The sequence below is a fragment of the Mustela nivalis genome (genome assembly GCF_964662115.1).
Source record: "Mustela nivalis genome assembly, chromosome: 6".
Lineage (NCBI taxonomy): Eukaryota > Metazoa > Chordata > Mammalia > Carnivora > Mustelidae > Mustela > Mustela nivalis.
In genome coordinates this window covers 20,588,771-20,615,069 of record NC_139025.1, presented here as the reverse complement: position 1 = coordinate 20,615,069, position 26,299 = coordinate 20,588,771, and the positions used below count along the sequence as shown (strand labels likewise).

Here is a 26,299-nt window from a genome sequence, read left to right as displayed (position 1 = left end):
AATGTGAAAACATTATAGAAACAATTTCTTTAATAGTCACAAATTTTGAAAATATCTAAGAGTAAGGTTGTATAGTATGTATGTATAAAGTATGTATAATTGGCAGAAAGAATTTATAAGCTTTACTAAGCAACCTAAAAGATGACAAATCAAAACTATCTCATTTTTGAAAGATTTAATCATATGGGTAATTTTTTAATGATATTTACTTGAAATTGGCAAGACCCAGAGCTTTATATATAGCATGACTTCAAATATTTTTTAGTTCTGTTAGGAAGCAGGTGGGAGAAAATCTATCAAATATTAACAGTGGTTATCTCTGTATAATGGAAGGTGGGCTGATTTATTGTTTGTGTGTGTGTGTGTATGTGTGTGTGTGTGTGTGTTTTTAACGTGAATAAAATTTTTAAAAAATCGGATTAAATAAAAAATTACTTTTTAAAAAAGGTAATAACATCATAGCCTTATGGATATGAAAAATGTAGGAGTTAAATCCATGTTTATCAAAATGCAATCCTTAGTTGAGCAGATTTCAGCTGCAGTATTTGTTTAAAAATTCTGACTATTGGATCTCCTGTCACACCTACCTAATCAGGCTATCTTGATGAGAGCCCAGGAACTTGTATTTTAAATAAGCCCTCCAGATGGTTCTTTGGCACACTAGAAGTTGAGAACAACCTGATTAAAGGGTTTGCTCAGTTTGTGCACAAAGAAAGCATTTTGGAGAGCAGAGAATAGAATAAAGTTGTAGGGCCTCTGTGGTTCTCCTCTTGCTGGTCAGGAATGGGTTTAGATGCAAAGCTAGAAGTTACTTCACCCTGGAGGGTGAAGTGAGTCTCAGTGGTTGGTAAGTCATGTCCCTTCATAGTTGAAGAACAGAATTCTCTAACAGGTACTCTTAAACTTGAAAAGAAGTTCTTACTGTCCTATTAGCTCTCATTGTTCTGTAAACTCAGTAAATTCCAGCTTCTGGGATGGAAGCATAGCCTGTCATATTCATCACTGTATCCCCAGCACTAAGCATAGTGCCTGGAAATTAGAGACACAATCCATATTTGCTTAAGGAATGAGTAAACGGTAAATTGATCTGCCTGGTACGTGTGAAACTGGAGCTCTAAGGAAACCACCCAGGAGTCAGGCCTGTGTGTCACTTACCTCTCCTCCCCCACCTTTTATCCTTACAACCTGATGGCAAACCAAAGATAGGAGAAATCAGAAGTTTTTAATTGTTAGAAGATTCTGGGGATCTTGTATTTTAGGGACAGATGAGAAATTGTTGAAGCTTGAGGTTTATGGTTCTATGGTTTTGGTTTCAGTACCTAAGAACACTTCTAATTTATTTCTTGGAAAATAGAAGATTAATAAATCTTTATGTCCTAATAGCATACATGGTTCCTTATGAAGAAAATAAAGTTCTCTCCAGACCCTCAATGGTTGGGTGATGCGCATTTGGGAGGATAATCTGCTTTACTGAGCCTAAGATTCAAATGCTGATTTTATCAGGAAACACCCTTATGGACACACCCAGAAATAGTTTATTCTGGGAACCCCATGGCTAGTCTATCTGACACATAAAATTAACCATCACAATGCACACATTTCCTCTAGCAGGAATGCTAAAAATACCTATTTCAAAGGTGGAATCATATTCCTTGTGAAGCTGAGTTGCCTCTTGACTTGAATATATTTTGTATTTCCTATTGCAGTTGTAACAAATTACTATGAACTTGGTGGCTTAAAACACACACATTTATTATAGGCTTGCAGGTTGGAAATGCAACACGGGTGTCATTGGGCCAAAACCAAGGTGTTGACATGACTGTATTTTTCTGAAGACTCTAGGGGGCAGTTTGTTTTCTTGCCTATTCTAGCTTCTAGAGAGTTCATGTTCCTTAGCTTGTTGTCCCTTCCCTTTTCTTCAAAGCTGTTACTGACTCAGGTCCTTGGATTCTGCAAGTAGTGGAGTCAAATAGGGCCCAGTGAGAATTTCCAGGCAAGGTTTTTATTGGGGATTATACTCAATTCACAAAGAAGGCAGCACAAAGGAAAGGGCCCTTCCTACCGACTCCCAGAACAAAGACCAGGAACAGTTTTTAGAGAGGCTAAGACAGGAAAGGAGTGACATCTAAGCATGAAGGGGCAGAAAGATATACAGGAAGTTGGGCCCACAGGCACAGTGGATAAATATCTCATTAGCATATTAAACCTCCACCCCTGGGCGTAGTTTTTTGGTATTAAAATGAAGAAAAAGTGGGTGAAAGGTCAGCCCTGGGGCCCACCTTGGTGCAGACTGGTTAGGTCCAGTATTCATCAATCTTTGAATTTGAGTCCCTCCTTTGGTAAGCATCTCGCTTCTGCATCCCTACTGGATATGCATAGGGCATAGGGTTTCAGCGGTCAAGGAAAGCTGGATTTCATGGTCAGGGTGAGGGGACCCAAGTCCAGTCCCTGCTCTGTCTCAAAGCTACCAACACATCATCTCTGGCCATTTGTCTGCACTTTTATCTCTTTCTGATTCTAAACTCAGTTGAGAAAGGTTTTCTTATTTTAAATGCCCATGCAATTAATTAGGCCAACGTGAATAATCTAGATAATTTCATTATTTGAATATCCTTAACACTAATCCTATCTGCAAAGTCCTTTTTGCCCTACAATTTACATAATTGCAGGTTCCAGGGATTGGGGTGTGGACATATTTGGGGAGTCATTATTCTACCTACCACAGACTCCATAGGACACCTATGTTTTAGGAATGTTTTGGGATAAGGGTGAGTGGAGAAATGCTGCTTTTTTCATAACAGAGTACCTTTGTTCTGCAACTAAATCAGACAGATGTTCATACTGCAAATGCCAGAGGTTGCAAAGAATTTACTGCTTAGAGAGGAAAAGGACTGAAGGCTTTATTTATAAACACGATGCTTCATTTGGCCTAGAAAAGTTGAACTGAGAATCCGTTCTTGCTGTGAGAATTTGACAGAGAAATAACTGTTTTAATGTAAACCAGTGTGCTCTTTACTTCAGCTACAGATTCTGCCACCTCGTTCTCTATTAAAATTATGGCATTTGAGTTGATGTTACTTGAAGTTTATGGACATTTGGACAGTGGGAGATTGGAATCTTGAGATTTTGGAGTTAGACATTATCTAGCATTGAAATAAATTACTTTTGACTGTATTTGTTTTTAGAAAAAGAAGGCAAGAAAAGATCTCAGGCTGTAATATTATAGATATATATTAATGATGACCCTAAGATAAACCAAATACACAAGACTCTGAACAAGATTGCTAAAATTTAATTAAGACTCAGTAAGGCGTTCAGTTGGTATATTTATACACTGTCAATTATTTGCAGAAGAACATTAATAATCTGAGAAGTGTATGACCTATATTTGTCTGAGTATGTAAATAATAAAGTCCTTTTGCCAAAAGTTAAAACTGTTTATAGCCTGTGGAGAATTTCGTAGTAACTATTTTTATCCTGTCATTTCTGTGTATCTTATGTAAACATAACTCGAAGAGGATTATCTTCAAGCAGGAATTAGTTAGCATTAAAAATAAGATGTACTCATCAAGCTTTCAACAGAGATACCATTTCCCAAATTGACAAGCTGTCAGAGGACTTCATGACTGCAAAGACATCATAATGAGAAAAAGGGGGCACAGGCCTAAGTGATCCAAGTGTGCTTGCTTTTGACACAAATCTCTCTTGACAAGTGGAATGAATTCCCATCTATACTCCAAGGATGTATGTGTGTTTATTGTGTGTTTCTTTCTGCTGATGAACAATCAATTTAACCATAAATATTGGAGAATGTTCTTTTATATTCCTGAATATTTAGGCAGTAGAACCAGCTGTTGATGTGGTTTATCCACCCATGATACTAGTCGAGTCAATATCTGGAAACATAAAAAGCAGGAATTAAAGAGTCGTAGATGTGTTTGCTGCCTACCAATATCCTATGGTTTTCTGGATGTCTTCCTCCTAAGTTTGGGAGTGAAAGGTCATGTAGTATGGTGGTGAAGAGTGAGGCCCCAGATTAAGAAGCCTAGTTTCAAATCCTGACTTCCCCTTTCCAGTTGTGTGATGTTGAGAAAGTCATATAATTTTAAAGGATCTCAATTTCCTCATTTATAAACATGGGGTAAAAATGGAACCTATATCATAGGGCTATGGAGAAAAGTACATCATTTTTGACCTACGTAGAATACTCAGAGCAGTACTTGACACAAACTGAACACTGAGTGTTACCAAATTACTATTCTTGTTGAGGTCATTTTGCCAGCAAAACGTTTTTATAAAAAGCTGTGCAAACAACTTTTCAATAAACTGAATTCTTTGTGGAATGACTTTTAGGAGAATTGGCTATTTGAAAGAAGGCATAGGGAATGCCTTGTATAGTGAAAAAACATTTAACCCTTAGGTTACAGACATCTCCAATTCTTTCAGAGCAGGAGGTCATGCCTTTAACTCCATCATGTTTGATCAATGGGCTGTGTAATCAAGGAATAAACCTCTCTCCCACTTCTTTTATTTACATCAGTGATACAGGGCTGGGAGGAGGATGAGACACTAGACTTAGGTATCAATGCCTCCCCCATTAATATATTAATATATATTAAAAAAATAAAAAATAATGCAAAAAGTCCATAATGAATACAATATCAAAATTTTAAATAAAAACAGGATTAGCATTTCTGATTTTCCCTTTTTCTTCAATCTCAGTATGGCTTGACATTTCACTAAGTAATGCACTCCTACTTTCCATGTAAAAATCCAAATTATTCAGGAATAAATGTAATGTCAATGGTTAACATTAGCGACTATGTGCTAGCTCCTATGCGAAGTGTTTTAAAATGAAGAGATTGAATTAATACAAATACTCCCATTTGCATATCATTAAACTGAAATTAAGTGACTCGGGCCAAACCAAATCCTTTATATCAGTATCATACGTTTTACTTTTGCATATAAAGCCCATACTATATTATTATTAATTTTATTCTAAACAGTGAATTATTTTTCAAAGAAACAAATTTAACAAATGCAAAAAAATTTTTTATATTTACTCACATTATATTTCTGGTGTTCTTCATGTTTCTGTGGATATTCAAATTTCTATCTGGTATCATTTTCCCTCTGAAGAATTTTTAGTGATAAATTCTTAAAGCTTTTGCTTGAAAAACTTTAAGTTGACCTTCAGTTTTGATACATATTTTACCTGTGTGTAGAATTCTTGGTTGAAAGTGTTTTGGTTTCAATAGTTTTAAAGCTGTCATAACATGGTCTTCTGCTTGCATAGTTTCTCAGAGGAAGTCTGCTGTCATTATTACCTTCAGTTTTCTAAATGTAATGCATTTTTCATTACATGTTTTAAGATTTTCTCTTTATTACTAGTTTCAGCAGTTTAAGTATGATGTGCATTAGATTGGTTTTCCTCATGTTTATTTTGCCTGGTGTGTGGTGAACTGATAGGATCTATGAGTTTATAGTTTTTATTAAATTCAGAAATTTTTTTGCCATTATTTTTTTCAAATATTTCCCCTCTCCATTTGCATGTTAGATCACATGATATTGTTCCACATTTATGGACTTTTATATTTTATTCTTTTTTTCCCTCTTTGTTTTATTTTGGATATTTTCTATTGCTCTTTCTCCAAGTTTAATGATCTTTTCTTCTGCAATGTCTAATCTACTTTCAATCACATTCAGTGCATTTTTGCAATTCACAGTTGGTTCTTTTTGCATATTCCATTTCTCTTTATCATTTCTCTACCCTTTCTCTACCTTCTTGAACTCATTTATAGTAGCTGTTTATTAATATTCTTGTCTACTAATTTTGTCATATTTTTAATCTCTGGATCTATTTCTATTGGTTGATTTTTCTCCTAAAGAGGGATCATACTTTCCCCTTTATTTACATGCCTGGTAATTTTTGATGGGATTCCAACATTGTGAACTGTATATATTTGAATGATGACTTTTTGGCTTCTAGTTTGCAGTTAAAGTTCTTGGAATAAGTCTGATCCTTTTAAACCTTTCTTTTAAGTTTCAGTAGGACAGATCCAAAGGCAGCCTGTAGTCTAAGACTAATTTAGCCCTACTTCTAAGGTAATGCCATACTCAATTCCCGGTGTATATGGAGATCTTTCTAATCAGTGTGGTTGGAATAGAACTATTCTCAGCCCTGTGTGAGTTTCAGGAATTGTTCCCTCTTTTTCCCCTTACCCTTGGATAGTTTCCTTTCACACACATGTACATCAGTATTCAGCCAAAAACTCAAGAGCACCCGCTCTTCAGATCTCTGGGGGCTGCTGTCTGTGTAACTCCCTCTCTGGTATGCTGCCTCACTAATTCTAGCTCTTTTAGACTCCTTGGACTCCAATCTCTTGTCTCCTCAAGTCAGAAAGACCTCTGGTTCTATTTGGGATCCCCTTTTCTGTACTGCAGCCTGGAAACTGCAGGCAGTAAGTGGGGGAAATTGTAGAGATTGTTTTGTTTCATTTTCCTCAGGAACCATTGGCCTGTGTTGCCAGTTGTATGTTTGAGTATCATTGTTTTACAGCACTCTATCCCCCGCTATTTTTCTTGTTTAAGGTAGGAGGATAAATATGGACGTTACCTCTTCATGACTGGAATTAGAAGTCCCCTTAAGGGTAACACTATCGAATGTTAAGGACATTTTATGTATTATGTAATTATTATAATCTTTACCTCCTCATAGATTAGAGTCAGACAAATTAAATAATGCTGAGGAATGGTACAGCATAGAGGTTAAGAGCATCACTCAACAGCTAGAACCATGAGTTCAAATATTGGCTTTTTCAGTAACTAGCCATTTGAAACACTCTATTTCAAAATCAGTAAAATAATATCATCTAATTCTTACAGCTATTATATAGACTATACATAATACATGTCAGGTGCTGATAACAGTGCCTGGGAAATACTAATTTCTCAATAAATGTTTTTATTTCCAAAGTCATATGGCCTGTGGCGGACTTCTCAAATGGGATCTCCATTGCTCTTCAGTTCATGGGTTTTCCTCTATTTCATGTTGCTTCTGAAAAGTGAAGCTTATGAATGAGTTGTTATAAAGAGAGCTGATGGAATCTGGTAAGCAAGTCTTTTTTTTTTTTTTTTTAAGATTTTATTTATTTATTTGACATACAGAGATCACAAGTAGACAGAGAGGCAGGCAGAGAGAGAGAGGAGGAAGCATGCTCCCCTCTGAGCAGAGAGCCTGATGCAGGGCTCCATCCCAGGACCCTGAGATCATGACCTGAGCTGAAGGCAGAGACTTTAACCCACTGAACCCCCCAGGTGCCCCTGGTAAGCAAGTCTTAATGGACTTTTACTAATAGCTTTGCGTTGAATATATTGTTTTATGTTCTCAACTATTCAAATAGTAGAACTATCTGTTTAGAGTGTAAAGTTACCCCCAGTGATACAAGTGAATTTAGGGCCAGTGACTCAGGTCTGGGAATATATAAATTAAAGCTAAAGGGTCTTAGCTGTCTCCAAGACCTAAAGCAGGCCAGTACTTTGGTAACCTGGCAAACAAAAGGTAAAAATATTTTTGATGCATCATTTTTTTTCTCTCCTTTTTCTCATCAGGCTCCCTTTTTTTTGCTATATACCCACACTGTACTAATGCAACTGACATCCCCCACATATATTTTGGATGGTGCCCTTGACTACATCACTATGCCCATGAAGCTAGGTGGTTTCTGTACTTTCCTTTCATTAAAAAACGTATGAAGGGCTATTTCAGTGAGAGATTAATCTGTTTCATAACCACAGTGGTGTGTTTCTGCTTAGATGTCTTAAGAACATAGTGAAAAAGACATTGGTCCTGGGATTGAGCTTTGCATCAGGCTCTCTGCTCAGTGGGGAGCATGCTTCCTCCTCTCTCTCTCTGCCTGCCTCTCTGTCTACTTGTGATCTCTGTATGTCAAATAAATAAATAAAATCTTTAAAAAAATGGTATCTGTTTATACCAATAAGGCCTTCTTTTCTCAGAATTCATCTCAGTTGATGTGGCTTTCCTATCCAAAGGAAAATTCTTTTAAGGTCAGTCTGTTTTTTTGTTGTTGTTTTGTCTTTTTTTTTTTTTTTTAATAATCTGAGGTCACTTCAGGCCTTTAAGGTTTTAGGGGTTTATTTATTTTTTTTTAATTTCTGCATTTCTTTGTGTCTCTGTCATTTCCTTTTATGATTATATTTGAATGGAATTTCTTCACTTTAATTATAAGTCACTAATGTTCTTCACAACTTGCTCCCAAAGTGATGAGAAGCAGCTGGTGCTTCCATGAGGTAGGGAACACCGAGATGGTCTCTCTCCCTGTGCTGAGAAGTCCTGTTAGAAATGTGCCATGTTTAAATGTAAGTTCCTTTGTTTGTTTATCTGCAGTTGCATGACTGACCTTAGCTAAGTGGAACCTGATGAAAGAGAAGTGAAATTCTCATCACCATCCATTCTTTTGTTTTCTTGGCCACTGAGTACATTTTCCCAAGTTTCTGGCATTTTATTTTAAAATTTATTTGGAACAATTTTTCTGTTGCATATTTTTAAAAAATGCATTATTAGCTCATTTGGGTTTTCCAAATAAAGCTTTGTAAAATGGTTAACTTTATAAGAATAAACACTTTGTGTTCTTATAATGATTTTCCTTTTGGGTTGGTGGAAATGATGTATTTTCTTTTTTTAAGAAAAGCTGTAATCTTGAATGAAAAGTATACTCCACAAGGATCAATGGACAATGAATGGTCTTCTACTAGAACACGGTACATTATTAGTCATTTAGCCTTGATTGTTTTAATTCCCTCATGACCCATTCAAAAGTGAAGTAATTCATTTTCCATACACCAATCAATAACTCACACAGATGGAGGCAGCCAAGCAAATTGAAGCAAAATGTCAAAATTACATAATGTTACCACCATCACTCCTGAGAACATGACATGCTACATACTGTCTTTGCCTTATTCTCAACAGTGTGCTTCCCAACACATTTGAAGTAGATGTCATTAAGTTATGTGTCATTATATAAACACATGAAGGATTGGTTAAAACTTGGAGTATATTCTAGAGGAAGGGTTTACTGGGTTTCCATAGTCTTTCTTCTAGGGCATATCTTGATTTTTATAGATGGGTACAAACACAGAAGAAGTTTGAGCCAATAGATACAGAAAATAAAATATTCTGTCAATTTCAATCTGATAAAGAAAGTTGCAGTGTTGAATGTCTATTTCCCTACTGGTGTTTTGCATTAATTTAGGATGGTGGTAGGAAGACCCTCACATTGCCCAAGTGCCTAACTTTATGTAGTGTTTATAATAGCAGTGTAAAACCTTGTTTGGGTGTTAGAATACCTGTGGAACTTAAAAAAAAAAAAGTGCAAATGTCTAAACCCTGCCCAAGACCTACTAAAAACAAATTAGGTGGATGTCAGACCTGGGAATTTGATTTCTTTCAAAAGCTGCACAAGAGATTCTGATTGAGAACAACAGTGCACTCAAAACTTTTTTTTCAGTTTTTATTTTGGGCAGCTTTACCTTTGTATCCATACACTATAGAATTATCAGAATAGTTCAAATAATAATCCATTTAAAAGATACTGGATTATCCAGGTAGATTTTTAGAAATAGAAATTTCTTAAAAATCTGGTTTGAGAATGACATGCCATTCAGTGAGAACATCTTTTCTTCTCTCTCTTTCTTCAATCATTTACTGTTAAAAAAAAAAAAAAAGTCACTGCCACCTGTCTTTATTGAGGGTCTGCTCTGTCTAGCACCATGCTGGCTCTTTTCATTCAAAATCTCATTTAATCTTTACATTTGTCCTACAGTCAATATAACTGTGTGCACTACCGAGAGGAGCCAGGTTGGGCAGACACAAAGCAAAAGCCAGAATTTAAAGTAATGCCGATCTGATTTCAAAACTTTTTCTCTTGGGGTCATCTGAGTGGTTCAGTCAGTTAAACCTCTGACTCTTGGTATCAGCTCAGGTCATGATCTCAGGGTCCTGAGACCAAGCCCCTTGTCAGGCTCTGTGCTCAGCATAGAGTCTGCTTGGGATGCTTTCCCCTTCCCATTTCCTGTTTCTTGGCTGCTCCCTCCATTCTCACACACCCACTCTCTCTCTTTCTCAAATAGATAAAATCTATATTTAAAAATATTTTTCTTTTTTATGCCATCCACCCTCTCTCCTTGCTTTTCATTTTCCCCTCCCATTTCCTTTCAGTGCCTTTGTCCTCCAATTCTTGTTTTCTTTCACATCCTGTGCCACCAAATCTGGAAAATGACACAGAAGGGTGCATAGGTCCCACAAAAGTTCTTGGTAATGATGAGTGCCTCAGTATTCATGTAAACCTCTCCACTTGGAGAAGTTCTTGCGGTCCATGATTTGACAAACCTTGGTCTGGTATCCTTTGACTAATGGAAATATTTATATTTTTTGACTGCTTCATTTTAAAGAATGTTCTGGGATTTGCTCAAGAGAATATAAAAACCTGCTGTCCCTGTTTCCATTTCCAGACCCAGACATGACCCCAGTACATTAAACCATCTGCTTTTGATTTCACATCTTTCTTTCTTAAGGGCCATCTTTCTGAATTAGGTTTTAAAGTAGCTCAACAAGCAGCAAGTGTGAGATGAGAGTAATGAGAGAAATGGTTCTGGTTAAAAAGTGGCAGAAATTACAGAACTATCTATGTAACCTGAGCTTTGGTGTAGTCATCTATATTCATGGCCTCCCATTTACACTTGTGATGGGCTCTGGCACCTCTAGCTGCTCATCCACTTGTGTTTCTCAAGTACAATAGAAGAATTTCGACTTGACTTATCCCTTTCTCTTCTAATCCACTTAGGTTTCTCTCTAGGTGGGGCAAGGGGAAAAAAGCACTATAGCTAAAAACTCCATGTAAAATAAGAACTTAAAAAAATGATATGAGTTATGCAGAAAAGCTTTGACCCTTTCTGAGATGGAGCTGAAATGGACATTTACTTAAGAAGTCAGATTTTGCGTGATATTGTATAGTATTTGTCCAGAAATTGCAGAGGAAACTAGCTCTAGATTCAGGGAACACAGAGATAAACAACTTGATCAACTTTGGAACTAAAGAAATTGACCAGCCTGGCAAGGATTGAATACTCCTGCCTAGCAAATATTTTGCACATAGTTCACACTTAAGAAATATTTGCTAAGGGAGTATGCAACAAAAGAAGACTAAAAGGAGATGATATAGTTGATAAATGGAAGCCACATTAGATTTATATGGAGTCAGAAATGTCCATTTCTACCCTGAAGACCATGTGTATCCCTGGGCAAGTGACACAGCATTCCTGAGGTTCTGCTCCTGCTTCTATCAAATGATGTTCATGAAATAAACAATGGAATATTATTCAGCTGTGAAGAATAAAATCTTACCATTTGCAACAACAAGGATGGAGCTAGAGAGATTATGTTAAGTGAAATAAATCAGAGAAAGGCAAATATCATATGATTTCACATAGGTGAAATTTAAGAAACAAAACAGAGGAGCAAAGGGGAAAAAATAGGCAAACCAAGAAACAGTCTCTTAACTATAGAGAGCAAACTGGTTGTTACCAGAGGGGAAGTGAGTTGGGTTGAGATGGGTCAAATAGGTTATGGGGATTAAGGAGTGTACTTGTGATGAGTACTGGGTGATTAAAATGAAAGTTTAAAATAATAAAAAAATGAGGTTTATGACATCTAACTCACAGATTGTTATGAGGATTAATTGAAATGCTATATGTGAAAAGTACTTTGTAAATTTTAGACTGTGCATAAACAGTCAAGGAAGCATGAGAATCCCGACATCACAGATATGCAGTGTGGATTCAGTTAAAGCTTTGGTAGAGAGTCATGAAAGGAAAGTTAGTAGATGTAAAGCTCCACAGGCTATATATGTTTGGATGTAAAAGCTATTGCTATTGTTGAAGACAAAAACTTTTGTTGAAGGTAGATAATTGATTTAGAGCAAGGGCTGTGTCTTGTTAATACTTTTAGTTCTAGTTCTAGCAGAGTCTGCCCTGGAGTCGATGTTTAGTACACATTAGAAGGGATAAGTGAATGTATGAACAGATGGGTGTGTGGCTACATGGCTCTGGTTCAATTTTAGGTTCAGAAAAGGAAATAAGTTTTTGATATTCTCTTTAGCTCAGCCCAATATAGTTTTAAAAGAAAACCAGCATGACTTCCTCAACATTTTGGTTAAGCCTGCAGTGTTTTACCTCACTTTCTAGAAAAACAGGTGATGGCACGAAATACTGCTGAGAAAACAAGGCTTATCCCTTGTGATTAGAAACCACATTTTCTGAATTAGTATTGTTGTCAGTCAATGAGATCAACCTGACTGTTAGGTGATTGTTAAAGTGAAAAAGACCTATAAAAACAATGCCATCAGCCTGTTTTTTCATATGCTACAAAGTGCTTCCAGTGGGCAATGGGAACCAATATTCTTTTTTTTTTTTTTTAAAGATTTTATTTATTTATTTGAGAGAGAGACAGTGAGAGAGAACATGAGCGAGGAGAAGGTCAGAGGGAGAAGCAGACTCCCCATGGAGCTGGGAGCCCGATGTGGGACTTGATCCCGGGACTCCAGGATCATGACCTGAGCCGAAGGCAGTCGTCCAACCAACTGAGCCACCCAGGCGCCCTGGGAACCAATATTCTTATTGGACATTGGGGTGGAAAGGAGGGAGTGATCCTTGTTGGGGAGGCAGCTTTATACAGAAGTTGGGACAATTATGAATGAGACATTTAAACTAAGTTCCAAGACTTATTTGAACCTATCAGAACTTAAAAGCACCAGTGTGGTATATCTCAAGATTTGTGTGCTCATTTTGATAGGCTTGACATTTTGTGCCTTTGCATTTTGCTTATTAGCATTTTGCATACATAATTGTGTGTGTGTTTATAGATAGGCATCCAGGCTCTTGGTGAATCCAACCAAGTAGCTTTTTTGTTGCACACACTTGTTTTGATAGTTTGAAATACCCCATAAGACAACAAGATTAAAAAAAAAAAATTTGACCCCTGGGGGCTGACAAGATAGACATGAAGCTTTATGAAAACAATCCAGTTCCTGTTATTGCTCTCAGGAAGAGATTTCTTGGGGTATGTGAATGCATCAAGTTTAAGCCTGCCCAAAGGAGTTAGAAATAGATGTAGACAAAGAGACACAGTTATCAGGCCTCTCTATGTCAATGGGGCAACACACGTCAATGAAGGATGCTTCCTGATGACTGGACAGCCAGTCTCCAGTAATAAAATCATAATTATAGCACCTAATGTGTAAAGGAGAGAGAGACTTGAGATTATGGGCAGTAAAGGATGATTGTGGGCAAATAGATACTACTTGCAGCCCACACCAGTGTGTCTGGGTTTAACAGGTAAAGATTCATTCCCTTTCTTTTCCCATCTTGAAGACCTGAAAGAATCCTAAGGGTATTAGGAACAAATAGGTGATCCCGTGGTATTATTAGGTGAAATGTGGTTATAGAGAACTTTTCCACTATTTATTTATCAAGAAATATTTGTTGAGCAGACACTATAGGCAGAGTGTTATTCTAGGTGCTTGGGTTACAGTAATGAACACAACAAAATCCTTGCCCATAGGAAGCCTACATTCTGGTGGACAGAACCAATGGTGAGCAATCAACCACATGAACATATATATTACAATGCCAGATAGGGGTAAACATGGTGAGTAAATATAAAGTAGGCTAAAAAGATAAAGTTGACCTATCACAGACTGGAATAGCCATGGTAGAGGAAGTGGTCAAGGAAGGTTTCTCTGTGAAGTTGAGGCTGGAGGGAAGAGCTGAATAAATTGAGGGAACAAGGGGCGCCTGGGTGGCTCAGTGGGTTAAAGCCTCTGCCTTCGGCTCAGGTCATGGTCTCAGGGTTCTGGGATGGAACTCCACATCGGGCTCTCTGCTCAGCCAGGAACCTGCTTCCTCCTCTCTCTCTGCCTGCCTCTCTGCCTACTTGTGACCTCTCTCTTGGTCAAATAAATAAATAAAATCTTAAAAAAAGGGGGGGGGACAAGTCATATGATGACATATAATACTTCTAGACTAGTGTTATAAGAAAATGGAGCAGCAAGTGTAGAAGTCTGGAGGTTATTAGACTTGGATTTTTAGAGAAGCAGAAAGGAAGTGAGTACGTCTTCAGTTAGAAGGTTCACAGGGAAAAAAATGAGACTGGACAAACAGGCAAGCAGCAAGAGATCCAGGGAGCCCTGTAAGTTATGATTAGAATTTAGATATCTTTCTAAGTGTGCTGAGAAGCTATCAAAGGGTTTTGAGCAGGTGAGCAGTAGGATCTCATTTGTATTTTAAATTCATCTTTCTGCTGCCATGTAGAGAATAAATTTCTTGGGGCAGTCATGGTGTGGAAACGGGACAAATTATCACTTCTCATGGTCTCTAGTCTACAAAGAATATGAGCTCCTCAAAGGTAGAGATGAAATCTCTACATATTGTTCCCAGTACTTTGCCTTATCCTGGCACTACATGGGTACATGGTAACTCCTAAAAAAAAGCCTTAGACTAGGGTAGAAATATCTTAGCCTCTCATGACATAGGACACTTCTCATAGATGGTTGGTCCTCATGAAGGGTGAATTTGGGTTCTTTATGTTTTCTAGAATTTCTAAGGGATTTCTTGGGATCATGGGAACATAATTATAATAATAACCATATAGAACTTGTAGTGAAATAGTTGGGGCACTGTGAAAGTGTCACATGAAATGGGGACAAGAAGTTTGAGTTGTACAGGGGTTTGGCTTGAGACCAAAGAAAAAGACTACATAGGGCAGCTGGTCAATTTGTTGTCTTGACTTGAAAGGCACTTTTGTAGATTTAAACTACGGAAACATTAAATTTTCTTGTCCTTCTTGTCAGTATAAAATGTATTTGATAAGGTCAGAGAGTGTTGGATAAGAAATAGGTCTTCCTTCTTTGATGGGCTCCTCTAGAGACTTGTCTTGACCTGTGTCCATAAAATCACCCTTTCCTAACTAAATAAAAGAAACAAATCTGTGCAAGCCTCCTCATAATTTTGACTTGTGGGTGTCAGACAAGTCTGTGAGTTCCTGCCCTTATTATAAACACCATCTCCAGAGGAGGCAAATGTTCTTAATTTTTATAGTCACAATGCAGTCATGCTTTGAGATCATCTGAGAAGTGCTGTAGAAGCACAAAGCATTATTACTATCATTAAGGCAGTAATGACTATGATTATAATGCAGTTAGGGGAGCCAAGGAGGAATGGTAGTTAAGGGTGAGTAAGATTTATCCCCCATATATCTAAGTAAGATTTGTTGTATCAAAAACCTGTATGTGTGAGTGTGTGTGGTAGGCATAGACAGGTAGATGATATTGAGATATCATCACTGGCAGATATGTACTGAAATCCATTTTGGTGAAACTGGGTTTAGAAAACATCATTCCATTCCATTCTACTTAAAACTTAGAAGACAGCTTTCAGTAATAATGTGTTGGTGTAAATAAAGTATGACTTCTTTGCATATCACTTGGGAAATGACGGTGATCTCAGAAGCTCTGGATGTAGCAGGAGGTTGTGGTATAAAGTATTTACTTCAGGTATTACTCTAACTGCTCTGGGGAACAAAAGGAAGACAAAGAGGAAGTCTGTAGTTTGACATCTTTGCCATTTACTCTTTTTTCCCCCACTTTCTTCCTTGATCTCCATTTTTAGAAGTCTGTGATTCTGAAGAACTAACATTTACTCATTAAGTAAGCATTATGAAGAATCTGTTAAAAGTCATGCCTGGTGTTAGCTTGTAGGATTAATGGGCTGAATACGATTTGTTCCTTGCCTTAAAGGTTTTACAGTTTAGTGAGAGAGTCAGACAAGAATATCGATGGGTTTAATGTGTTAAATACAAGCTCTTCCATTGTCTGAGCACCATGATCCAATCTGCACCTTGGATATCTCCTTTGGGGTCAGTGTAGGATGGATTTAAGTGAGGTGAATTGGAGGTAGGGAGAGCCTGATATGATCAAGGTCATTTTATAAATACAGGTGAGAGATAATTGCCTTCCTGTTAAGTTCTTGAAAAATTTTTCAACTCTGAAACCCCCAAACTTGGTATTATTTATTATGAGACCAAGTGAAGGGAATGAGTGGTTTATAGGATTCAGAAGTTTGTGTGGTTGGAATATTTAGTTGACCAAAAGTATCACTTCTTTTCTACTAGAGTGGATTGTCCATGGAAATTTCAGAGGCCCTCTTTCAGAATCTGAGAATTATTCTAGTGCAGAGAAAAAAAAGGAATGTGGGCACTGAGACTACAGAGGGTTTTGGGAGAAGATCCCTCGTTTATTTCAGGCATAAGGTTCAACAAGTAAAGAGATTCATAAAGCTATTCAAATTGTACTCTGTAAATTTGTCCCTATCCTGAGAGAGACATAAAGCCCATCACTTTAAAGATTATACAGAATCTAATTGTTTTATATTTGTCATTTGAAAAGACTGAGTTTGCCTTTGTATCACTGGGAAAACTATCATCACCATGCATTCATGAGGCAAAGTATGTGTATAGGGGTCATGTTTTACCCACTGAGAGATCAAACAGCTTTGGGGAGACTTTTGGCACTTTGCTTGGACACAAATATTTGCTGTTAATTACAAAAGAGGCTTAATTGAAGTCGGTCGGTCTAACTTCACAACAGACCTGAGTAATAGAGTACAGTGACCAGGTATTTTCTATTCCCTCTACAAGTGTAGTCAAGGTGAATGACATTAAATTTAACCGGTAAAGATAAAGTCAGCAAGCCTTATTCTTAGTACAAGTAATATAACGAACAACAGTAGAGGACTGATATAGAATCAAGGAAAAAATCTTGATGGCCTTTGCTTGGGAACCTGAAAGAGATTGTTGCCAATCTCTTCTACGAGTTTTGATAATATAAGAGTTGGCTGCATCTTTGGGATGCTTTCAGGTATGGTGAAGGGACTGGATAAGCTCTTTAAGTTCTGTATTAACAATATTCTATTTAATTGGAAATTTCCTCTAAAGCATTTCCAGAAGTGTGGACTATTTTTTTAATTCAAAGGTGATACTTACTCGTTGCTTCTAAGAAAAGGCTTTCCAACTTCATTGTCAGAAAGCATCTTTATGGAAACAGAAATAACATGGGGTGCATGTGGACACCCTCCATGATATGAAATCACTCCCTCCTATAGCTACATAAGCAATTTTCTTTTTATGTCTTCAGAAGAAGCAGAACTGGTCATCCACGGAAACACATGAGTATAATTCGCTTGATATTTATTAATACCTTCTCATTACGATAGATGCCGTGCTGAATGTTTTCATGGTTATGATCTCATTGCATCATATTTTATTAAATGAAGAAATAATTATAAGACTGGTGCTTTTTGGTGGGGAGGGTTGTTTTGTTTTTTCCCAGAGACACAGAGCTAGAATGTGGCAGAACAAAGTTCCTGAGTTTGAGGTTATTGGTTCTTTCTTGTGCATTTGTGGTCATCTTCTCTCACTGATCCACTGTTAATAACTCCCTACCTATCAGGCTGAGCCCCAGGCAACAGCTTTATCGCACCTACCACTCCTTCAACCCCTTCTGATATTCCCCAAGCTAAGCTCTAGCCTATCATTCAATGTTTCCATCTCTGCCTAATTCCTCAGCTGTTAGCTCAAACCATAAGCAATGTTGAAATTTTTGGACCCCTTTTAGTTGCATAAATTTTGGTTTCAGAGGTCTTCTTAATTCGACCCTACTATGATGTAAAGAAGCATGCTATAGCAAATCTGGTAGTTATAACTCCCAAACGTATCTCAAATCTGTCAAATTTCCTCTAATACCACATTTTCCATCCTAACTCAAGCCACCTTCTTGAAAGAGACAAAAGTGTGGACTGTGGTGAAAGTAGTCTCATGCTCTACTATAGAGAGTGTGGTCCATGGACCAGTAGTGTCAGCATCACTTGGGAGCTTGTTGGAAATGCAGAATCTCATATCTCACCCTTGACTTGCAAATCAGAATCTGCGTCTTAACCAGATCACCAGATATTCCTATGTACTTTAAAGTTAGAGAATCAGTGCTCTAACAGACCTCCCCACACTTTGTCTCCTCCATTACATTCTCCCCCTGTATCCAGTGTGATCTTTAAATAACATAAATATGTTTATACCATTATGCCACTTGAAGTTCTTTAATGGTTTCCCATCTCACTTACATAGTTGCAACTCTAGACAATAACCTACAAAGTCCTACAAGATCTGGTTATTATTGACTACCATTTACACTGACCTCCCCTTCCTTTCAGTTCTTAGACCACACCATGCTTGGTTTTACCTGTAGGACTTACCTCATTGTTTCCTTTACTCTGAACACTTTCCTGCTGCTCTTGGCATGATCTTAAATCTTCTTAACCTTTCATTTCAGCTTTGAAATGTGCAGATGTACATTTTCTTTGGAGAGATTAAATGAAACCAGCATGGTTATAATAGAGAAAAACTGGAGATACCTCGTTAGAGTGGTCAAGTACATTTTCTCCAAAGAAAATGTTTCATTTATAGCATGTATCTCAATTTGGCATTATACTATCTATTTATTTCTCTAACAATTGTCCATTTCCTTTTTTGGACTATGTAAGGGTAAAACCCATGACTACTTCCCTAGTCCTTTCCTAGTCCTTAACTTCCCTGAATAGAGAATGTATTCTATAAATATCCGCTCAACAAATGAATAAGCCATTATGTTGTTATGTTTCTTATTAAATTTTTTCAAGAGTATATAATGAAAGAGAAATTGTTAGTGTTTATAATTCTTGCCATTGTTGCTAGTTGTTTTTGGCTTTTTTTTTTTTTTTTTTTTGTCATTTTACCCAAATTATGCTGTTAGCTATAAAGATTCTGGAAGGTTTTCCTAATACCAAATTTGAGCATTATCAGCATAGTGATTTTTTTTTTCTCCAAGCTATTTGCAAATGTGAGCTAGTTCTCATTTACCTACTGTATCCAACTAATATTGTCCTTATATCAAATATCCAGCCATCTCCTTAATGGAAACCACAAAGTGTTGTCTACAAGTATAATTGCCTTGGTCCAGAGTTGATGAGGAAACATATTGAACAAATATTCTTTTTTCTTTTCTTTTCTTTCTTAAGAGAGTGCTGTAAAGGATGTAGGGGTAATGAGTTCAAGGACTGATGTCTTGAAATATTAGGCTGCAAATGATGCTTAACCCAGGGTCAGAAAAAGAAAACTCCCTTGTGATGTATCATTGCACAATTGCATAAAGCACATGTGTAATAGAGACTTATATCTTTCCCTGAAACATCTGGCATTACTCATCATGAGAAGCAGGTGCCTAGGTTGGACGGACCACATGTCCGTTCCAGGATGACACATTTCTGTTGTTTCTGGGTTGCATTTTAATTTTCTTTGGCTCTTGTCAATGCAAGCACATTAGTGATCAAAATGATAATGCAGAGAAAGATTGCCTAAGAATGAGGGTAAACAAGGTAGCTGTTGCTTCTAGCTTGATGAAGTTCTGGGTTGCAGAAAATTAAAAGCCATCCTGTGACTGACAGCCCATGAAAGTCCCAATGTAATGCTGGTATACTTGCTGTGACAGGTTGAGTTACAGCTTCCATGGATGAAACTTGTCTTCAAATGGAGGGTTTGCCGGCTAGCTAGCCAAAGTCTTTGTTAGGTGTTAGCTAACCATGGGTCAGGGTGTCATAAAAGTTTTCTGAGTTGAGCCCTTTTCTCTCACATAAGCTATTGTGTCTCATAGGATGAAGGCTTGTGAAAGTGCTGGAACAAATTTTACAAATGCACAGTACTTTAGCCAGGGTACATCTTGTCACACTTACTAAGAGAACATGGTGAAGTCACCTGTCCGGTTGTGCTGTTCTCCCTTGTTTTACTCTAGTGTGGTGTTAAATCATTAATTGTTAGATTTCCAGGATGAAAAACATCTGGTTCTCCAGGTCCATGCACCCTGCTTGTATTGTGATCTCTCTGAATCCCATGCAGAGTATGACAGGAAATGAATAAGTGAGGTTCTAATAGTGGCAGTGTTTCTCAAGGTGTGGTGTGCTGATTATCTGTTTCAGAATTACGTGGCATGCTTCTGGAAAACATAGACTTCTGGGATGGGCCCTACAGATCTACAGAATCAAGGTCTCTGACATAAAGATTACAAGTCTATGTGGTCAACAAATGTTCCAGATAATTCTTCTGAATTCTAACGTTAAGAATTACTAGCTTCTGTTGAAATTAAGTGTACTATCTTAAAATTATCTTCTAATAGGCTTTCAATAGAATTGGGGATTCAAATAATCAACTTTAAAAATAAGTTTCATGGATCAGCACAACACATTCTTGGCTTGTCAGATTTGATACGAATTAAAATCATCCTGAAGTTGACCCTTAGAAATGTAAGTATCTGAGTCCTGCTCAATAGTAACTCTTTATAGATCAGAGACTTATTTTCAGGGATGGTTTACATGGTTTGGAGTGCACGCATGCATTTGTGAGTGTATTTGTGCGTGTAAGCATATGCGTTGTGAGAAGAAAGGGGAGTTGATTGGGCTCTGTTGTGCCTGCGGACTTTAGATCACCTCTTCATATCCAGATCAGATACTTATGGAATACTAAGAGGAACTCATCTTTTTTCCTTTAGTGGAATGAGTTTAAGAGATTTTCTTTTGTCTTTTTCTTTTCTTTACTTTTCTTTCCATTCCTTTTCTTTTTTCTTTTCTTTAAGATTTCATTTATTTATTTGAAATAAAGCACTCAAGAGGGAAAGAGTGAGCATGAGCAGGGTGGGGTGGGGGAAGGGCAGTGGGAGAGGGAGAAGCAGACTGCCTGCCAAGCAGGAGGCTTCCTGCTGGATTTAATCCAAGGACCCTGGAATCACTTCCTGAGCTCAAGGGAGATGCTCAACCAGCTGAGCCACCAGGTGCCTCTCTTTTGTCTTTTGCAAATGAATAGATATCCCCTATATAAACTATTCTCATGACTCTTGTTTGTGTTTTGTTTTGTTTTTCTTTTGAAAAAAAAAAAAATTCTATAGTGCAAAGATGCAAAAAACATCATTAAAAACCAGTCAGGGTGTTTTTTGTCCTCACTGCTAGAAGTCATTTCTGAGAAATGTTTATTGAACTGTGATATACAAACAGAAAATACACAAACTGAGCATCACATTTAGCCAGTATTGAGATCAAACAACAGAATGTCATTGAGTCCCCAGAAATCCCATTTGTCCCTCATTTCAGTCACTAAAACTTTCCAAGGAAAACCATTTTCCTGATGGCTAGAAGCAATTTTATTTCTCAAAAATATCTAATCATTTTACTTATTTTTTTCTGTAAATATTAATCTTGCTGCACATATTGGAATCTTTAGCATCTTGCTGATTTATATTAATCCAGTCTGAACTTTCCTATTTGCTGACTTTTTAAAAAACACTTTTGTTTTGTTAATTTATAATTCTAGAATTTTTCTTTGTGATGGTCTCTACATTCAACTCGAATCATTTGTTTGTTTCATGTTTTGTTTCTAACCTGTAATGTAGAAATTAAAATTTCAGGGTAGTATTAAGTGTGTAGTTAATATCAATTAGGGAACACTTCAAGCAATTGTTTGAACTACATCGGTTTAAAACAAGTGGTTGATATTTTTTTCCATTTTATCTACTGGGAAAACTTGATCAACAAGCAAACCAAATGGTTGGGTATAATAAACTCAGTGCAATAATTCATTGGAACCAGGAATAATTCACTAAGAATTTATATTTGGTGTATTAGGAACAGCAAATAAAAAAGAATATGGGGCTCCTAGGGACTACACATGATTTTCTTTTGTGGTCATAAATCAGACTGGTATTCTCAGCAATAGGCAGGCCTATTGTCTATAAGATTAAAGAGAAAGGTATTATGGGAATGTGAAAAGAGTACTGTACTTGGGGTCTGAAAACTTGTTGTGTGACCAAAGGCAAATCATATACTTTCTACAAGAGCCAGTTTCTAAATCTATGAAATGAGGATGATAAGATTTCTCTTGAAAAGTTGTGGTGAGATGTAAATAAGATTAATGTTTCTAATCATCTAAGAAAATGCCTGGACATCGTCATGCTCAATCAGTGTGGCTTTCCTCTCTTTCCACATAGCCAAATAGCATGTACAAAGAGGTTTAACATGTGAGGCCTGTTCTATTAGAAACAAGAACACACTATACTCTATCCACTTCCATACATTTTCTATTTATTTATTTCTTATTCTAAAATAAATACATACTAATTAGGTAAAAAATTGGAAATAGAGTTATGTCGAAGAACTCCCTTAAATTCCATACTCTCAGAGACACACAGTCAATATTGGTTTCAAGCATCTCACTTACCACCGTATTTTCTTCGTACCCCTCTGAATGCTCTGTACATAGTAGGTCTATCAGTGTGTCAAGAATTGAACTTTTTCTCAAAAGATAGGAAAGTGGTTGTAAATCCTTTATGACTGTTCTTTATTGGCTTAGCATGAAACCCAGCAGATTTTCTTGTCAACCTGCTATTTTTCTCAATCCTCAAGGACAGATACGTGTCCTGTTAACTTCTTAAATAGCTCTAAGGACTGAGATTACAGTTTCTCTTTTTATAAGAGGCTAGGTCTACAGGGTAGATGTTAATAAAACACACCATTTAAAAATTATTTTATTAGAATTTCAAAAATGAAAGCTGGGTTTTTCTTTTCTTTTTAAAGGAGTACAGCAAGGTAGAAAGCACTGAATTAGGAATTCCAGGAGCTGAGTTGTAGACCCCTTTCTTCATTTGTTTCCCTGCCTTGGGATCTAGGTAAGCAGTGCAACTTCTGTCACATTGTAAAAGCAGAGAAAATAATAACTGCCTTGCTTTTCCTTTTATGTGGTGATTGTGGAAATCAATTGCAGTAATATATGTGGTAGTGTTTCACATAACAAAGTGCTATAAGCCTTTTGTGTTGACATGGTATTAATAGGAAAAATAGTGTGCATAACATTAACATAAATATATCTTTTCGGCTATATGTGCAAACAACAGTATTTATTTTGATGCTACTTCACAAACCTGTTATGTGGGTCCTTAATAATTCTCATGAGTGTATAGAGGCTGAAAAAAATATCTAGAATCACAAAAATTCCCCAATTGCCTAGAACTTTTGTAGATTATCATGTCACCTCTGTACTAAGTTCCACTCTAGAAATTCAGAACACAGAATTAGAAAAAGAGATAATAATTAATTTTCCAGCACTCACCTTACCCAAGAATAGAGTTCTGTTTATATTACCATTTTTGCTCTGTAGATACTTGGATACAGCATGAAGATAGTAATTGTTATCCAAGGCATTAAATAGGCCACTTAGCATTTGGGAAAAAATAGCATTAACCATTAAATATTATAATCGTGCATCCCCTAGACATGTTGTAACATTTCTGTGTCTTTGTGCAGAAAGAATATACGTTTTAAAGTTAGAACAAATTGGTTTTGAACCATTGCTCCACTTCACCGGCTTCGTGACTTGGGGGTAAGTTATTACCTGCTCTGAATCTCACCTTCATTAGAATTCAATGAAGTGGTGTAAGGATAGTACTTGACACATTTTTAGCATTGTGTTAGTTCCCTTCTCCTTTTCATCATGATACCAAAATGTTTACATGTTTGTTTGTTTGTTTTTTTAAGATTTTATTTATTTATTTGACGGAGAGAGAGATCAATGTAGGTAGAAAAACAGGCAGAGGGAGGTGGGGGAGAGCAGGTTCCCTGCTGAGCAGAGAGCCTGTGGGACTCCATCCCAGGACCCTGGGGTCATGACCTGAGCCGAAGGCAGATGCTTAACCCACTGAGCCACACAGGCACCCTTAAAATGTTTACATATTTTAATGGAGATGAGTATTTGATAACTTACAATAACAAGGAAAATCTATTCCACTTATTTTTCCTAGGCATAGTATAAAAATCCATGCTTTTATCTGCATGGATTAAGAAGTAAAGAATTATATTTTCAAACAAGATGTTTTATTGGAAATTTGTTTACCTTGCCTAATGCAAACATAAGCTATAATTGGATTAATGACTTAAACGTGAAACTAAAAGCACACAAGGACTAGAAGAAAGTATAGGAGAATATTTTAATCATCTCAGATTGGAAAAGGTTTCCCTTTACATGATATTTCATTGTAAGAGAAAAATATATAAGAGAAAAATATGTCATATTTCATTACACTAAAATTTAAAGCCTCTAGCAAAAAACAAAAACAAACAAACAAAAAAACCCATAAAACAAAGGGTGAACTGTGGAAATTTATTTAGAATTCAGAAGCAAAGCCTGGTATCCCTAATATCCTCAAGGGCCTTTGTAAGGAGCTTGTACAAATCAATTAAAAAAAAAAAGATAAACAATTTAGTACAGTAAACAAAGGTCATGGAAAGGCATATGTTTAGGTAACTCCTTTCCACCTAAAAAAGAGTTACCTTGGTAATCTTGAATTCAAGTCCTGACAACAGAGTATTAAACCATCTGTATAAATGAATGGGAAGACGGTGATCCTATATTTTGCAACTGTGATCAGCTCTTTTTGGAATGAATGAATTTTCTTGACTGAAACCTCTAAGTTTCCTGAAAAAAAAAAATATTGCTTAAATTCTTGGTTTTTAAAGGGGTAATCTTTCTAAACATGTCTCTATGCTTTGTCTTCTTTATCAGGGCATTAGAGAAGCCACACTTAACCTTTTCTTGATGTCTTTATTCATCATCACAAGCATTGATGCAGTGCACTGAGGGTAGCCAGAGCCCTATACTCCTGTGCTAGTTAGGTTAAGATGGCTGTGCAGTTTGAATTCTTAGGGAGATATTAAACTAGCAATAAAAGGCAATCTTATAAATTACAGTTACCTTTGAAAATCCCCTGGGGAGTCTCCCCTGTGGAGATCAATGTATAATCATTCTCATAAGAATTCCAGAATAGCCTTTTTCCTTGGCATGGGAAAGAGTTGCTTTAAGATGATTAAGGCTCAGATAAAGTAGTTGATTCACAATGTGATACCAGGTTCTCTGAAAAAAAAATCTGCATTTGACCTCTAGGGCACTTGTGTTCTGTTTATACTTTACATCAATGTGCTGATTACATCTTCATTCCATGAAATACCCATTTTACAGCTGAGTCAGTGGAGGCTTTGAGATATGAAATCCTTCACCAAATCATGGTGAGGACAGGGGATGTGGGACAGCCTGTGATTTTGATTTAGAGTAATCTTATGTTATACTAAATTTCTTAGAATTGTATGTAAAATAAAACTAAACAGGTCCTAAGTGAGAGTCCAATAAACTTTTCACTGAATGAAATATGGAAGTTTTAGGTATGAGCTTTGGAAGTAGGTGTGTACTAGCTATTCAGAAATATGACCATCTTCTGTTCATCATTAGCATTCTGCCTAGGTGAGATATTACTTTGCATATCTGCAGAGATGATAACTAAAGTATGAGGTGCCATAGTTTATAACGATATGTTTTTGATCATGTATGCAGCTTGCCACACCGTATTGTATAAAACACATGGTGATTGAGCAATGAATTTCATCTTCTCCTGGGTATCTCGCATTTCACACCTCTATACTGTCATTGTCCTCATGAATCTTTCATTGTGCCTCAGAGTTGGGTAATAGAGTTGAGCATATCAGGCACGGAAGCTTTCCTGGAAGGGATGTCTATAATCAGATGAACTGAATATAATTTAGCTATGCATGATGTAACTCCTTCCATATACACCCCACAGGAAAACCCTGAGTAAGGGAAAAGAAACCCACCACGGCATGTTCACTTTCTATTCATGACTGCACGAGCCTGGTTTCTAGTACTCTGGAATCAGAAATGGTGATGTGAATAGCCCAAGTTAAGGTGAGGCTCTGAGAAACAGGGAATTTTATATAAACCTCCCTTGTAATGATTGGGATCAAATTACTTAATGTTCTTCTGTTCTTTCTAAGAAGACATTAGCTAAAGAATCATTTTCCAAACCTTATTTCAAGCAATTAACTCAAATACTTGCCCACATGTTTGCTATTTTATGACATTGTAAGTTTTTCCTATTCTCTTTTCATTGTTCTCAGTGAGAATTCCTTGCATGACTCTTAGGATGCATCTCTGGTGTCTTTTTCAGTCATGACTCCACCCACCCTGTCCCCCACCCCAACCCCCCATAGCAGCTCCACAGGAAGAGCCAGTTGGAACACACTTGTTCAA

At 36.9% G+C, this 26,299-nt stretch overlaps 1 protein-coding gene across 8 annotated transcripts in view; it reads left to right on the top strand.

Moving 5' to 3' along the window:
* Positions 1-26,299, top strand: part of DIO2 (iodothyronine deiodinase 2) — a 202,594-nt gene that overhangs the window by 98,446 nt on the left and 77,849 nt on the right. For 5 of the 8 annotated variants that reach the window (XM_082736340.1, XM_082736347.1, XM_082736339.1 and 2 more), the window contains 2 exons: positions 22,783-22,874; positions 23,509-23,584. The exons of 2 other annotated variants lie outside the window; for them this stretch is intronic. The gene's annotated coding sequence lies outside the window, so the exon portion shown is untranslated. Of the gene's footprint in view, positions 1-22,782; positions 22,875-23,508; positions 23,585-25,832; positions 25,955-26,299 lie in introns of all 8 variants that reach the window. One more of the 8 variants, XM_082736342.1, reaches the window with a different exon arrangement.